We start from the raw sequence: 17,016 nt of genomic DNA, 5'->3' as shown, positions 1-17,016 counted from the left end.
GCAGCTGGGAAAGGAGTAGTCTTCTGCTTCCCTAGTCCCTCCGTAACGAGCCCGCAGCTACTGCTGATGGCGAAACACTGCCCACGCACGGGAGTCGTCCTGTTCTCAGGGGCCTCTGTTCCAGAGGACCCGCTGCCAGGCCTCATACCAGCCTCAGCCTTCCATTACGTTAAAGAGAATTCACCGAGGTTGTGCAAGTTAAGAATGGCTGTGGCTCTGCATTCACCGGTTGCCCAGTGGTTAAGAATTCATCTTCCAACGCAGAGGATGCCTGTTCAATCCCTAGTGAGGGGGTACGAAGATCCCATATGTGCGAGGGCAGCTAATTCCGTGTGCCGCAATGAATGGTACCCGCACACAGCAGTGAAGATCCCACATGCTGCAACTAACGCCTGACCCAGCCAAACAGATATTAAAAAGGACATGGCCCGTTCCTCGATTTCTCCCATGACCTGAACCTTGTGCCCTTCTGTGCGCCCTTCATGTACGAGGGGCCCCCGGCGGCCTGCTCCTCTGCAGGGCTGCCTAAGCCCTGCTTTGCACCGGCTCCTCGCGCCTCCAGCCGCAGCCTCTGATTGCTAAAAATCAGAGGTCAGGAGGTGGACCCATCCTCAGGTGCTCAGCATCGGGGGTGGTTCAGGAGGACCGCTGCCAGACCTTGTGTGAGCACCTGTGCTTATTAATTCTCTTGAGTGAACCGCCCCTCCCGAGGCTTAGTTTCCTGGGTTGGGGCATGTTATTCATTCTCAGCCTTCTTTCTCCGAAGCATTGAGCTTGGTGTGGAGCTGTGCTTTGTGGGAAGAAGGAAAAGACCTGCACTTATAGAGCTCAGGGTGGAGGGAGCTGGGTGTGTTCTGTCTTCTGGGCCTGGTACTTCCTCTGCCTGAGTGGGGAGGATGGTTTGGTAACCCCTCGAGTTCCCTGCTGTGGGTCACTGGCTATTTTCACATGTAGAAATAAGCCCAAGAGAGCTAGTTATGCTGAGAAGTGATGAGTTTATTGAAATTCTCTGCCTTGTTTGTCATGGAACTGGTGTTTTGAGTTTTTCTTGGCTTTAGTGTGCGCAGTCTGCTGCCTAAGAGGTTGAGCACCAGGGATAAATCTTGGAAATAATTTTCAGATTTATTGAGTGGTTTATGAGGGAGTAAGAATATATAATAAGATCCTGAATATAGATTTTGGAAGAGTATGGTGTGTTTCTGTGATGAAAGAAGTTTTAATTTTGTACTTTCTTTAGTAATTTAACTGACTTGAATGTTTTAAAATCTCTCGTTTTTATACTAGTCCTTTCAAAATGTAAAATAGATACAACTTGAGTAACAATATTCTTTGTAATAAAAAAACTAATTTTAATCTTAAGGATAGAAACTGGATGATTTATGCATTCAACTTTTAAACAGCTTAATGTCTTGCTTAAAAATTACAAATCATTGTTAAAATGATGATCTTAAAATCAGTTAAAAAATGATCTTAAAGAACCTTTGAAGTAGGTTGTCAGGAAGTTGACAGTAGCATTTTGTTTCAGATTTAGAGTCAGGGCATTTGACCTACACAGGTTTTTCCATTTTGGTTGGGAATGAATATGTATACAAATGGAAAGTTAAGAATGATTCTGACTTTGGAAATTTTCTTAGGGATTTTGTGTTGTTGTTGTTTAACATTCAGCTAATAGCTACATGCCCAAGAATTGGCAAGGATATTTGGCAAAAGTGGTAACTGTGGAGAAGAACTACTAAGCAGTGACTCAGGTTCACAGGTAAAATGACATAACCAGTCCCAAAGAAATTGTCCATTCATCATTTGGAGATAAGACAAGATGCTCAGTGTCTTCCACCTATTTTGAAATTAATTTTGAGGCTCAGTTCTGCTTTGAAGGATTGCACAAATTCTATTGCTTTGGCCTTATTGTAGTAACCGGAGATTGACAAATCATAGCCCTTTTAATTTGGCTTACAGTTAGTCCCCTATATAAAAATGAGTTTCATTCTGAGAGCATACTCTCTAAGTCTCATTTGTTTGTAAGTCCAATGAAGTTAGCCTAGGTCCCCACCAATTAGCTATATAGAACTGTACTGTAATAGGTTTACAATACTTTTCGCACAAGTAATATACAAAAAACAAGCACAAAAACAAAACATTTTAAATCTTACAGTACGGTACCTTGAAGAGTACAGTAGTACATTACAACAGCTAGCATACAGAGGCTGGCATCGAGTGAAAGGGCAACAAGAGTTACTGGCTGGAGGGAGATGGTAGAGCTGAAGGATCATTGGCAATGGGAGATGGAGGGCAAGCTGCAGTTTCACACCTGATGTTGCTGGAACGCGAACTTGAAGGTTTTTATGTAGGGGACTTAACTCTATTTTTAAAAAAATGTTAAGGGCCTCCCATGTACTACATATTCTTCACAAGCATGATGATACCAGGGTGATGGTGATTTGCATTCTTGCCCACAGAAAGCTCATACTCAAATAGGAGAAATGAGTTTTTGTTTATGGACGGATGAGGCAGGTATGGAGAGCTGTTTTGATGTGGTAGTGTGTGCATTTAACATATGCATGTATTATAGACTCCTGTGTTTAATTAGCAAATTAAATATATTTACTGTTGCTGCAAAACAAATGACTGTAAACTTAATAGCTTAAATTGACACCCGCATATAATTTCATGATTTCCATTGGTTGGGAGTCTGGGAATGGCTGCTTAGCTGGTTTTATACTAAGGATCTCAGAGGTTGCAAACAAGCTTCAGCCTAGCTGTGTTCTCTTCTGGAGGTGTGAGTGGGGCAAGAATCCACTTCTAAACTCATTTAAGTGAACAGGATTCGATCCCTTGTAGCTGTAGGTCTGATGTTCCTGTTTCTTTGCTGGTTGTCAGCTGGCGACTGTCCTCAGTGCCTAGAGGCCCCTGTGGTTCCTTGCTGTGTGGCCCCTTCACAGGCCCTTCAGAGATGATTATGCACTTCTTGAGAGCTGCAAAGGGAGTCCCTCACTTTCTATTAATAGTAGGCTGACATGGAGTCTTAAATAGTGAAACCAGTTCAAGGGAATGACATCTCATTGCTTTTGTCATGTTCTGTTGGTTAGAAGCAAGTCACAGATTCTTCCAACACTTATGAGGAGGGAATTATGCAAAGGTGTGACCTCACTGGCAGTCACCTTAGAATTGTATCCACCGTATACATTTCTGGTTATTCCACTGACTTGTGTTCCCAGGAAATCAGCATTTGAATCCCAGGAAGACTGACAGGAGCAGTCTCAGTTGAGGAATAAAACCATCTTCAGGAAAGTCAGAAGTTGGTTGTTTTCTTCTCTCAGTGAGTAGAAGGCAGGAGGGAGTGTCTGTAGGTTCACAGTATTGGTAGGAAGGAGTTACATAAAAATAGAGGGGTATTTGGCTTGTGTGTTCAGGGTGAATGTCCACAGGAATCTCACAGGGTCCTTTGGCTGGATACAGTCATTTTTTATTTGAATGTCTTAGTCTTGACTGATCACTCAGGAGTGACATATGGCAGGAACATGCTTCAGGGGGCAGGTCTCCTGCTGCAGCACACAAGCTAGACAGATGGTGGCTTATTCACCCTTGGACAGGAATGTAATCCCACACGTTGGCAGGCTGGGTGCTGAGAGGTGCCTGTGCCATTTGAGACAGAGCTGACTGAGTTGACCTGGAACTGCTTTGTCAGGCATTAGGTAGTCACCTGATGTGACCTGGAATGGTGTGAAGGACAGTGTGCTCATCAAACTGGGAGGAGGATGCTGGTGACAGATCGTGTGAACTGAAACTAGACAGTCAGGAGTCTGTCCTACCAGCAGGGTGGAGGGCAGAGGTGAAGACAGCCTTGCAGACCCAGATCTTGAAAGTAAGCACTTTAGCTAGGTCTAAGCATGGGTCATTGTTGCTTCCACAAAATTAAACGTGTTTCAGGGGAGGAAAAACGTGCAATCTGTTTCCTTCACAATTAAGGATTAGTGATCAGTGTGGATGACAGATACTTTGGGTTCATAAGCTACAGCCATATTTAGGATCTCTGCAGTTAAAACCTAGTCCAATAGAGATGTTGTCTATTATATATGTTTGCCACCCATCATTGAAGAAAAGGCCTGTGACTTTGACGAAACAAGTCTGTGTCCTTTGATTGGAGACTGAGAGCCTGGTCGCCCTGTGGCTGCTGAAGAGCTGTTTGGGGGAGTTTATCCCCAGTTCATGCCGTGTACCCCAGATTGTGTGCTGGGGGCTTCTCTCTTCCTTCTCTCTATTATTTGATGCTAGTTTTATTCATTTTGGTGTTTGTGCCTTTTATTGTGACAGTCCTCTAGTATTTTTTAAAATATATTTAAAAAATAATTTTATTTACTTCTGGCTGTGCTGGGTCTTTGTTGCTACGCAGGCTTTTCTCTAGTTTCAGCGAGCAGGGCCTGTTCTCGAGTTGCATTGCATGGGCTTCTCATTGAGGGGGGTTTCTCTTGTTGTGGAGCATGTGTTCTAGGGTGCACGGGCTTCAGTAGTTGTGGCATGTGGGCCAGTAGTTGTGGCTCCCAGGCTTTAGAGCTCGGGCTCAATAGTTGTGGCGGGTGCATGGCCTTAGTTGGTCCGTGGCACGTGGGATCTTCCTGGGTCAGGGATTGAACCCATGTCTCCTGCATTGGCAGGCGGATTCTTTACCAGTTAGTCCCAGGGAAGCCTCTAAATGGGCATCTTTTAAAAAAAATTTATTTGGCTGCCTTGAGTCTCAGTTGTGGCACGTGGGATCTTGGTTGCAGTGCGTAGACTCTCTAGTTGTGGCAGGCAGGCTCCAGAGTATGGGAGCTCAGTAGTTGCATTGTGCAGGCTTAGTTGCTCTGCAGCATGTGGGACCTTAGTTCCCTGACCAGAGATTAAGCCCGTGTCCCCTGCATTGAACGGCAGCTTCTTAACCACTGGACCACCAGGGAAGTCCTCTCTAATATTTTTTGGAATTTGGGGAAGGGGATGGTTCACTAAGGGAAGCCAAGAAATGTTTCACTGGAATTCTTTATTTTTCCTTTCAGCAGTTCAAGCTCCATGTCGGTAACATCAAAGTGCTCTCTCCTCATTGGACTGTTTTCAGGAACTGACATCAGTTTTCATATAGCTTATGCTTAAAAAGGTGAGTAGAGCTTGAGACTCTTCTCTTTGATACTGTTTGTGAAGCAGAGCTTGCTACACTACTGACTGTTATGAGATGGTGTCCCTCTCAAGAATGTGGTCCCAACTCCGAGGTACAAAAACTATTAATATCTTCCCAGTGTAACTGGGATTGAAGGAAAGTTGCATGGTATCAGATTAAATGGGACTTTTTCTTTTTTAATACCCAAGTATTACCAAGTATTATTCACAGTGGGCTGTGAATGTATATAGAATGTTTCTAGATTTACTAGAATATCTGAAGAAAAATAATAATCTTGCTATTCAATTTGTCTTTATTGCTCCGCCTGAGCATTTAATACCCAGATGTTTAAAAACATTTAAGATTGGTGAGAAGTGGGATTTTTTCTTTCTCATTCTGAATTCTTTGTTTTGCTTGGTTTCCAACTTTGTAAAATGGAAGTAATACTGGGATTGCTGTGGGACGTGAGGAGCCACCGTGCTTCCTATGGCACCTGGCGTGTAGTGCACTCAAAACGGCTACTGTAGCAGCCAGTGGGCAGGTTTTCCTTTCTCTGTGTTGATGTGATCTGTACCATAATGGGATGTTGGCCTCCTAATCTGCTGTGTTTGTTCCAGTGTTACTTCTTAAGGGCGGGGTATGAGTGGCCTGACCTTGGTGCATCTGGAAGTAGGGGCTTAGATGCCTCCTCAGAGCCAGCCCTCATGGGGGACAGTCAGTGAAGGTACTGGGGAGAGGGGACTGTGGTGCCAGGAGCAGCCTACCTGCCTTAGTCTGCCTCTTCACCTTTGTGTGCCTCTGTTTCATCAACTCTTAAGTATTTTAATGATTCATCTTCTCCCTAGTTCCCAAGCTGTGGAGAACTTCAAATGAAGAAATATGAGACTCTTTAGGAAAGTAAAAAAATTCTATAAAACATAAGATTTTTTTCCCCCTAAATTTTTATGTGCCAGGCATGACTCATTGTTTATGCCGTATTCCTTACTAGAATGTAAGCTTTCGAAGGGCAAGAATTTCCCTCCCTTCCACTTGTTTTTTCCTCCAGGACTGGAAGTGGTGCCTGCTAGCTTGGAGTAGTTCAGTGAGCCTTTTGTCAGATGGAATGATTGATGGAGAGGCTCTCAGAGCTCATGCAAGCCTTCTTATTCATGGTGGTTGTTGGAAGTAGATGAGGCAATTGGAGAATCGGGAAGGATTTAGTGTGCTTCCTTACTGAGGCACACAGACCCTTCGATTTACATGGACTTTTCACAAGTTGGAAGCTTCCTGAAATTGAAGGTGCTCAGAAGCATGCTGTACTTAACAGACACTCTGAGTCAGTGTGGCTTGCAGTTCCTATGTAGTTCTTTGCTGAGTGGATTTCACCATCAGGGATCTGCAAACATGGAGCCCATTTGGTAGTCTCTCCCAGGGCAGGGTACGCTTCCATAGGGGCACTCAGGCCAAGGGCCTTGTGGGTGGTCAGTCACCGATGGAGCACTTCTTGTTCCTGAAGTTCTCATTACCTGCCAGGGCAGTGTGATGTTGGCAAATCCCTTACCTTCCCTGACATGGGGAGTGTTGCTGAGGTGCACTGTTTTTCTTCTACAATGTGGCACACTGACCACCAGCCTGAGGTGGAACATCGCAGCTCATTTCCAGCAGAGCCGTAGAGGGTGTGGGCACAGTGTAGTTTCTTGTTGTCATCTCAGATGTAGGCCTCTTTGACTTCACCCACCAAAACCTGAAACTGTTTTTAAGTAGAATTTTGCTGGGTAACTGAACACACCACTGGACTGATTCCCTAAGGAGTGTGATTCTGTGATTGATTTACAGAATTTTGACAGAAGTAGAAATAATTCTTGCAAACTACATAAGTACCCAGTTCTCTCCCATATATGGAGTTACCTCATTCTGTCAGCTATTTTAAGCAACTTTCAGAATTGGTAATGGAAAACTTTTTCTTGACTACATTACTGTATATGGATTTTAATTAAAAGTAAAGCTGTATTGCTCCTTCTGACTACGACAGGAGTTAAGAGCAGATTCCCATCTGCAGAGCTGCATGTTGCCTGGTGCAGTGTGGCAGCAGGTTGGTGCAGTGCAGGTCATTTTTAGGCACATACTTGGATTCTGAGGTGGTGTAAGAGCTTTTATCCCTAAGATAGGTTCTCACAGCTGACTGTTCTGGAGTTTATTCTTGCTCTGTCACTTGTAAAATTCTGTCCCTTGAAGCTCACAGCTGGACTGGGACACATTCCTGCATGCTGATGGAATGGACTGGTGGCATTACCACAGTGCTCTGTCTGCTGGGCTGGGAAGGCCCAGGGAGGTCTGGGCTTTTCATTAACTACAAAATGTGCTTGTTTTACTGTACAGTGCAATTTTTTGGACTTGGTTTTAGAATCAGGTTGAGCTCCCATGTCTGGGTTGTTATTAAACGTGTTTTAAAATTTAGACCTCCTTGATAAATCTGAACACAGGTGCCTCTTTGCCATATCACGTCTATAAGGTATAGTTGGAAACACGACCTTTGGCCCAAATTCTGTGCTTGCTGCTTTCACTCACTTTGTTACTCTGGGAAACCCTAACCTCCTCTGGGTCTAAGGTCTTCTCATCTTTATGTAGGATATTAATTGTTTTGTGGAATTACTGTGAAGATGCTTAATTCAGCATTCAGTGCATAGTCAGAGCTCGATGAAACGTCAGCTCTTGTTTTTCATCCAAATGCTAGCTCTTACCCAAGGACCATGGCTGTTTGGGTCAGAGAAAGAGAGTGGAGGTGGATCTTCCCATTCAATTTCAGGAGTAAGAGGTGTGCTGAAGAGTTCCATGAGGTGTCTTGCTGGAGTCAGGAGGGTGAAGTGCTGAAGCCCTGGCTGAGGACAGAGCTGCTGGGATGGGGGTGAACAGGTCATGAATTGCAGCTTCTTGTACCTTCTCCTGTCCTCTTCATGAGACGTAGACATGGTCAGCTTTCAGCACTGAGTGGATTGTGCTGAGTGGAATGTGAAGTGGATGATGAGGACCAGGGAGCCAAGTGGAAGTTCCAGTGTGAGATGTGTGGTCCCAGTGGGGAGGTGCTCCAGCAGTCAGAACATGACTGTAGATACAGGTGATGCAGCCTTACCTGAGCTTCTGTTTTTGTGTTACATTTAAACTTTCAGGCTACATCAGAGAAGATGAGTAGTGTTGGGAGAAGCATCACCTCCGAGTACAGGTCTCTGCTGTTCACACTGTCTGAAGGAATGCTTACTTTCTCCAGATGTGTTTTTGCCAGTGTCCAGTAAAACAGATTAAACTGTGGAAGGTTTATGCTGGGGGTTCCCTAACTTGAAGGAGGATTTAAACTCTGCCTCACAGTTAGGTTGGGGTCATTCAGAAGCTGCACCAAGATGTCCTGGCACTGTGAGAAGCCAGGCAGTGTTGGCCGTCAGGTTGGGGTCATTCGGTGCCTCTCTGGCCTTCGAGGTTGTCATCAGGGGAGGTGACACCAAGATTCCCAGTCGGGGGTGCGTGTCCTGGGACAGATCCCAGGTAGACTTGGTCCAGGGTCCCTCTTGGCTTGTGAGAGTTTCCTGGTTCTCCAGGTCTCATTCAGGCTCTCCCACCTTCTGTGTTCTTCCTTCCTCCCTACCCGCCCTCCCCCCGCCAAGCCATGTGTGCAGCATCAGGGGACTCAGATTTGAGTCCCATCTCACTGCTTTCCCCTCATTCTTCCACTTTAAGGTGAAGAGTGGCATGGAGAAAAGCTACTAGAGTTCATCAAGGGCATCAGGGATGCTTTATGGTAAGGAGGAAGACCCAGCAAGGCAAAGGGGAAGGCCAGCAGGCAGACACCACTTCTAGAAACTGGGAGGAGAGTCCTGTTGCTTCAGCCATCTCTGCCTGTGGCCTGGGAGATTGAGCATTTACTCTGCCTGGGCATTGGGTGCTGTTCTTGTGTTGTTAAACTAGACTGTTTTCTCATCAAGTAGACATTCAGAGACACTTAGAAAAACACCTTTATGTTTCTTGTTAAATCAAAACACACAACAACCTCGTCAGTCGATGCCTAGCACAGTGTCAAACTGCTAAAAAGCTAGCAAATGTTACACCTAAATTTTTTGTGGGGGAGGTAAAGGTGGGGGGGGGTGTGGAGGAGAGTATAAAAATAAATCTTTTAGAGAATCTGGGTTGCTTGGTGGCATGTGTATTTTTCCATGGTGGAGGAGGTTAGAAATAGCATTACTTTTTATGGGTTTCTCAGCAGCAGCTCAAAGATTTGGCTTTGTGGGCTTGGTCTGTGTGTGTGGGTGAGGCGGCTCCAGCAGCCTTGCAGGGTAGAGGCAGTGCCTGTCTGTCTGCACCCCCCACCAACCCGCCTGCCTGCCCCCCCTCCCACCTCCCCCCGCAGCTATCACCCGGGTGAACAGTGCTCATGTGTGAATGTGATCTCCAAGGTTAGGCTATTGTGGGGACCTGCCTGTGGCAGCAGATGCCGCTGGAGCAGATGGAGCCTCAGCGGTTCCACAGAGTCACACGGGTGCTTGTGCGAGGGTAGGTGCCAGGCGTGGGTGCTGTGATCTGGGAGACATCCTCTGGGGTTGCTGTGTGTCTGCTGGCTGGACCTCCTGGTCCCTGTGAGCTGGCCTCTCCTTTGAGTCTTTTTTTTTTCCTTTTTTTAGGTCCCAGGCTTTCCTTTGAGTCTTAATCTCAGCGGGGTGGGGAGGCCACTCCTTCAGAAGGGGCCCTCAGGGATTTTTGAAATTTGTTAGTTATGTAATTCTTACAGATGGAGGTGGGTCTCCCAGTGTTTCTCAGGGTCAATGCAGGAAGGAAATGGAAAGAGGTAGCCACTGGGACAGAGATTTTTAACCCCAGGGGACCCAGGAATTTGAGTTCTTTGAAATTGTGCCTGTTACTGTAGAGAAGGCCAGGGCTTTGATGGGATTCTCAGTAAGATTTTGATCTCCGTAAAGGTGAGGTAAAGTTCAGTTAACTTGGAAAAGTCATTTTGGAAATGTGGTGAGTGTGGGGAGAGGAGGTGTTGGCAGGATGTCCGCTTATAAGTTATGTGGCAACACAAGAGGGGACCTGCATCTGCTGGGGTTTTTCTTTGTGGGCTTTTTTCTTGAATTTTCTGTAACATTGTATTGGGAGTGGTTCCTGCCAAAGGCCAGTTGCCAGTGCTTGATTACCTTTGCAAGGTTGGCACTTGGGAGGGGGCCTGGCTGCTTGCACATTTTTGGGGGTCTGTGACTTCATCCTGACATTAAAAAAAAAACCACAAAAAACTTTTACTGATTTTTTTTTTTTTCCTTTCTTGGCTGTGCTGGGTCTTTGCTGCTGCACGTGGGCTTTCTCTAGTTGCAGTGGGCAGGGACAACTCTCTAGTTGCAGTGTGTGGGCTTTTCATTGTGCTGGCTTCTCTTGTGGAGCACATGCAGGCTTCAGTAGGTGTGCCTCCCGGCTCTGGAGCATGGGCTCAGTAGTTGTGGCACACAGGCTTAGTTGCCCCTTGGCATCTGGGATCTTTCCGAACCAGGGATTGAACCTGTGTTCCCTGTGTTGCAAGGTGGATTCTTAACCACTGTACTACCAGGGAAGCCCCTCAGTCTGACATTTAATCAGCAGTTTTCCCCTCTTTCGCTGGGTCTGTTGTACCATGTTCTCTACAGTTTTTCTGGAGACTCTCAGGGGTGATTATGATAGGCCAGCAGCTGTCAGAGGGCATGGAGGAAACCTTAGGCGACAGGTACTTCACCTGCACTTCCACTGCTCGCCGTAGCTTTGGCACTGCTCAGAGGTGCCCGCTTCTGCATGTTTTTTCTGAGTGGCCAGTCACCTTGAGGGGACAGGATCACTGGGGAATCATGCCGATGACTTGCAAACACAAAGTGTTACAGCTGCCCTAGGACAAGGTGGGTGAGAGTGCCTCAGCCAGGATGGGAGTGGTACCCATGCTGCCTGGGCCGCACTGTCCACTGGGAGCAGAAGTGTTTGTGTGGAGTCTGTGAGTGGAGCTGGAGGAGCCAGGAATGTTACTTGGGCACCTCTCTTCCAGAGCAGAATGTCGGGGTGCCCTGGAGCCAGGGCAAATTAGAGCAGGCAGGACTTGTCCCAAACATGACCTGCTTCTGTGCTTGCTTTTTAAAAGTTCCACAGCTGCTACTTGAGATGGAAGTTCTATTCTGTTGTCATAGTTTACCTGAGCAGTTACATTCTGAGAATAATAATGATGTAGGCTCTCTTGAGTTCTCTGCGTGAGTTGATTCCCGAATGCCCAGGGCAGTGACTGGGCAGGCAGTTCTGCTTCCCTGGTGCCAGTCGGGCAGCTGCCATGCCCTGTCACCTCACTCCTCATCTCTTTGTTACCCCTGTGGACTTTGTAAAGATAAGGGAATCTGCTCAGGTTCTTAAGTCATTTGAGAAAAGTTGTTTTAAGGGTCCGGGTGGGTATGGGAAGTATTTTTTAGTGCTTTGCAAGATATGAGAGTGCTTTCGAGTTGTCATTAAGAACTTGTTACCACTTAGTATTGTGGTATTTAAGTCAGTTACCGAATTTTTGATCTTTAGCTGGTTTTCAAACATTCTTCTGCTCCCTTTTTTCAAAAAATATGGTAGAAAATATATAACAGTTTGAAACACTGTGCACTGCTAGTGGTAATGAGAAATGGTCGTGCTACTGGGGAAAACAGTATGTTTTAACCACTTTAAAGTGTATAGTTGAGTGGCGTTCACACATTCACATAGTTGTGCAGCTCCATCCTCAGAATTGTCTTCATCTTGAAAACCTTGAGCTCTGTTTCCATCAACCACTGACTGCTTTCCCCGACCCCAGCCCCTAGCATCCAGTGTTCTGCTCTTTGGCTCTAGGAACTTGACTGCTGTAGATCTGGTACTGGTGGGATCATGGAGTATTTGTCATTTTGTGACTGGTTCACTTCACTTAGCATAGTGTTCTCAAGGCTCATGTTACTGCAAGTGTCAGAATTTCATTCCTTTTAAAGACTGAATAATATTCTATGGTATGTATAGAGCACATTTTGTTCATCTGTTTGTCGATGGACGCTTGGGTAGCTTCCGTCTTTTGACTGTTGGAAATAGTGCTTCTGTGACCATAAACACCTCTTCAAGTCCTTGCTTTCAGTTCTTTGGGTATCCTCATTTAAAAATAAAGTCCCCAAATTATTTTTTCCAAAATTTATTTTTAAAAGCACACTCTCAATTAGATGCTATTGTTATGAAATTGCTAAGTTGTGTCCGACTTTGCCATCCTATGGACTGCAGCACTCTAGGCTTCCCTGTCCTTTGCTGTCTCCTGGAGTTTGCGCAAACTCATGTCCATTGAGTTGGTAAATCCATCCAACCGTCTCATTCTCTGTCACCTCCTTCTCTTCCTGCCCTGAATCTTTACCAGCATCAGGGTCTTTTCCAAAGAATCGGCTCTTTGCATCAGGTAGCCAAAGTATTAGAGCTTTGGTTTCAGCATCAGTCCTTCCATTGAATATTTGGGGTTGATTTCCTTTAGGATTGACTGATTTGATCTCCTTGCTGTCCAAGGAACTCTCAAGTGTCTTCTCCAGCACACAGTTCGAAGGGAATGGCAAACCACTCTAGTATTCTTGCTTCAAGAAGCCCATGAACAGTATGAAAAGGCAAAAAGACACCATTAGGAATCCAAAAGAAAGATATACTTAAGTATGGAGGTGATCTTCTTAAAATTAGCTTCCCAGGTGGCACTAGTGGTAAAGAACTCATCTGCCAGTGCAGGAGACATAATAGACTCAGGTTTGATCCCTGGGTTAGAAAGATCCCTTGGAGGAGGGCACAGCCCCCCATGCCAGTATTCTCGCCTGGAGAATCCTGTGGCCAGAGCAGCCTGGCAGGCAGCAGTCCATAGTGTTGCACAGAGTCGAACATGACTGAAGTGACTTAACACCCACAAATAAACAAGAGTTGGGAGTGGTCCTTTATTATCCTATAATATTTTAGAGGTAATATCATTTAATAATGATAATATCAGCAGGCCTCTCATACATGTTCTGAGTGAAGCATTATTCTTTAGACAAGACTCCAGGTAGGGCCAACTTCCAGGAAAAACCCACCTGGCCTACAAGTTGCTCTTGTGTTGTCAGGGCTGCTGATAAGGGAAACTGACAAAAAATGTGAAGAAAATGGAAAAATTGCAGAATTTTCTGGTCAGACTCTTTGTTTTTCCTGAAGATTGGAAGCATGTAAAATTGTGGTCTTTTATGGATAACAGTGCATTAAGAATTCCATGAGCTCTTTACTGTAATGATTTACAGCGATCTTGTGCAGTAGGAAGGCTTTCGTGTGGCAGTAGCAGTGCCCGCCCTCAGGAGCCTGTCTTCAGGGCAGGGGACACCCGGGCAGATCAAGGGTGATGCTCATGGTGAAGTACAGGGAGTTGTCTCCGTCTCGGCAGACCTGGGCTTCACAAGGGTGCGAAGATGCTCTGTCACCAAGACAGAAAGCTGCTGTTGGAAGAGGAGCAGTGGGACGTGAGCAGGATGACGAGCAGTGTTGGTGATAAAGTTCATCTTGAGCCCACTTCAGAGCTCCAGCTGTGTGTTGGGCCCTCTGGGGGGCTTGGGCTCAGAGATGGCTGGGAAACAGGCCCTGCAGCACAGGGGGTCTGATGGAAGAGACCTGCAGTCATGTCCCTGGTTGCAGTCCACGTTGCTGTGTGCTCAGCATGTGCTACCCAAGGGGCCCAGGCACAGAAGCCTGTGCACACCCCTCACGGAGATGGTGACACGTGAAGTGGGGCCTACAGCACGCTGTGTGTCTGCAGGTGGACACGTGGAAGGAGAGAGCCGTCTGGGCACAGGCGGAGGCTCAGCGAGAGGCACAGCCATGAGAGGGTGAATATGCCTGGGGCTGAGGTGGATTGGGAAGGAAGGTGAGAAACAGAAGGCTGAATAAGAAAGTGAGGGCCAGACCCCAAGTATCTAAATGTTGTGTGTAGGTTGTTATGTGGTAGGGGAGACCTTTTGGGGAAGAAGGTGTCATTAGTTGAGGAAGTTGGGTCTGGGAGCCGTGGGAGGGGTGAGTGGAGGAAGAGACAGAGGCTGAGAAGAGCAGCCCGGAGAAGAGCGAGGAGGCTTCTCAAGGCAGAGACGCTGAGCAGGCTCTGGTGACAGGAGAGGGCCCTGTGGCAAGAGGCCGTGAGTGTCCAGTGAGAGACACAGGATGACTTCGAGGCTTGGGTAAGTGGGAGACAAGTGAGCAGAGACAGGTGGGCTAGGAGGTGGGGATCGCAGCATGAAACTCCGCTGACAGGCCTGGAGGACCTGGTGTGAGAGGCTGGAGGTCAGTCAGACCACAGGCTGAGGCTGGGTTGGAAGAGGGATCTGGGGTTGTCAGCATGAGGCGCAATCACCCCAGAGACACCGGACAAATCCAAGGGTTGGCCTCCTGGAACAGGTGTAAAGGCAACAGATACATAACTTGCTTTGTATTGTTACGGTGATGAAGGTCGATTCTGTTGTCAGGTTTTTGTCTGTTTCTCATGAGCTATCAGAAAACAGACATCAAGCTTTAACATTTAGTGCTGTGTATCATTTTAACTAGTCATAGTCAGCACAGCCTTAGAAACTGTCCCCTTGGCATGCCCATTATCCCTAGTATTTCCTGTCTATACCTGGACACCTTAGGCCTGTTGCAACTCACAGTCACCCTTGTATAGATCATCTCAGAAATCACCTGAGACAGTGCACAGTATCATCAGCCTTCAATTTGGATGATTTTGGCCAATGAACTCCGAGTTTCAAAATTCCCTTAGTATCTTGCTTTCTCTCTAAAACTACTCAGAAGTACTTTTAAGAATTTCACCCCGTTTATCAATGAGAGCTCAGTAAAACTGGAAGAAAAAGAAACGCACCTCATCTCTAAATGTAATTGGAAAGACTTCACTGTTGATGTTCTAACATTGGAAATTGAGAATACTCAGGAACTTTGCAATAACTCTTCTTTCACAAATGCGTTTTTTTTTCCCCATTTATTTTTATTAGTTGGAGGCTAATTACTTTACAATATTGTAGTGGTTTTTGCCATACATTGACATGAATCAGCCATGGATTTACATGTATTCCCCATCCTGATCCCTACTCCCACTTCCCTCTCCACCCGATCCCTCTGGGTCTTCCCAGTGCACCAGGCCTGAGCACTTGTCTCATGCATCCAACCTGGGCTGGTGATGTGTTTCACCCTTGATAATATACATGTTTCGATGCTGTTCTCTCGAAACATCCCACCCTCGCCTTCTCCCACAGGGTCCAAAAGTCTGTTCTGTATATCTATGTCTCTTTTTCTGTTTTGCATATAGGGTTATCATTACCATCTTTCTAAATTCCATATATATGCGTTAGTATACTGTATTGGTGTTTATCTTTCTGGCTTACTTCACTCTGTATAATGGGCTCCAGTTTCATCCATCTCATTAGAACTGATTCAAATGAATTCTTTTTAATGGCTGAATAATATTCTATGGTGTATATGTACCACAGCTTCCTTTTCCATATGTCTGCTGATGGACATATAGGTTGCTTCCATTTTAATGAACATACTTTATTAATGTGCTACCAAAGGTAAGGATAAAATGGGGCTTGTGTTCTGTATCTCCTGGGTTGGGTCTCATAAATAAAGATGTGAGAAAGGAGCCCTTGCTTATCTTAGGAAGGTGGGTGAGGGAGTGGGGACATCTTTTGGATAAAGAAGCATGCTTATTACTTGCTTGTCTCAAGTCCCGACTGTGAAGACTTGACTTTATTGAGTGAGCTCTTACATTTTCTATACCATCTGCCCTCACATTGTGGAAGGGGCACCCAAATTCTTACTACTGTTTTTATTTTGATCTCGTGTGAAACTGAGAAATGTGTATTATGAGGAGTGGACATAACTCCAGGTTAAAATCAGATGATTGAATATTTATTTCAGAGGAAATGCTAGTAATTAATATAAACCTCTTGCAATTAAGAAAAATTCAAAGGAGATCAGTTAAGTAATACTGTTGTCATTGGTTCAGTGCAGAGAATATGGTAAAAACCTGTATCAAAGGAGGCAGAGAGTTTAAGAAAAAATGTACCTGTATAGCTAATATCAGTTTAATCGGTTGAGTTTCTAGAAAATCTGATATAGACCAAGAAACCAGTTATATCAGATAAATATCAGATTTATATTTATATCAGATAAATAACTAGTTACTATCACTGTTATCTCCAAAATGTTTACTCTGTTCTGTGAAGGGGGTGGAAAGGGAATGATGATCAGTTTATATTTCTCTCACATTTTGAAGTGAAGATTTGCTTCTGTAGCAATTTGAATTTTTTATAGATGAATCATATTGAGTTTTACAATTCCTCAATTGTATGTAAGTAGAATATACCCCAGAATAAAATGGGCAAGTGCCCTGACCTCAATTTCCGATGACGAAAAAGATTTTTTTTAAACCATCTCCTGTCATTAGCCGAAATCACATCAATAAAGGTCTACTCCATTTCTGTTTAAAGGACAAGAGATTATTGAAATGGAAAGATTTATGTGGCCATCCATATTAGCATTTGTTTACACTAAAACTGTCTTGAGTTTCTAGCAGAGGAAAGTTTAATTGATGCTAGTAGGATCAGTTATACAACTTTGTCTATTTCACACTAAAATATTGCAGAAATAGTAACAGTTTTAATAATCTAAAAAAAGGATCTATAAAGGAATCAGTCAGTACTGTGACTACCCATGAAAAGTGCTTTAGAAACCATTGCTACAAGGTGAATTGAAGGTCATAATAACACTTCTGGCAACCATGGTGACAGTAACAAAGCACTAAGACTCGCTGACATAACTGTCCTGCATAGAAGCAGTTAAGACACCAGCTAGGAAAAAGTGAACAAGTATGGCATTTTGGC

The 17,016-nt window shown here is 45.1% G+C and overlaps 1 protein-coding gene across 1 annotated transcript in view; it reads left to right on the top strand.

The window, feature by feature from the left end:
• Nucleotides 1–17,016, top strand: part of LDLRAD4 (low density lipoprotein receptor class A domain containing 4) — a 169,527-nt gene that overhangs the window by 28,928 nt on the left and 123,583 nt on the right. Inside the window, 1 exon segment of the mRNA XM_043443878.1 lies at nucleotides 5,031–5,128. The gene's annotated coding sequence lies outside the window, so the exon portion shown is untranslated.

This window comes from Cervus canadensis, chromosome 23 (genome assembly GCF_019320065.1).
Source record: "Cervus canadensis isolate Bull #8, Minnesota chromosome 23, ASM1932006v1, whole genome shotgun sequence".
NCBI lineage: Eukaryota > Metazoa > Chordata > Mammalia > Artiodactyla > Cervidae > Cervus > Cervus canadensis.
This window is presented reverse-complemented; position numbering and strand designations above follow the sequence as displayed.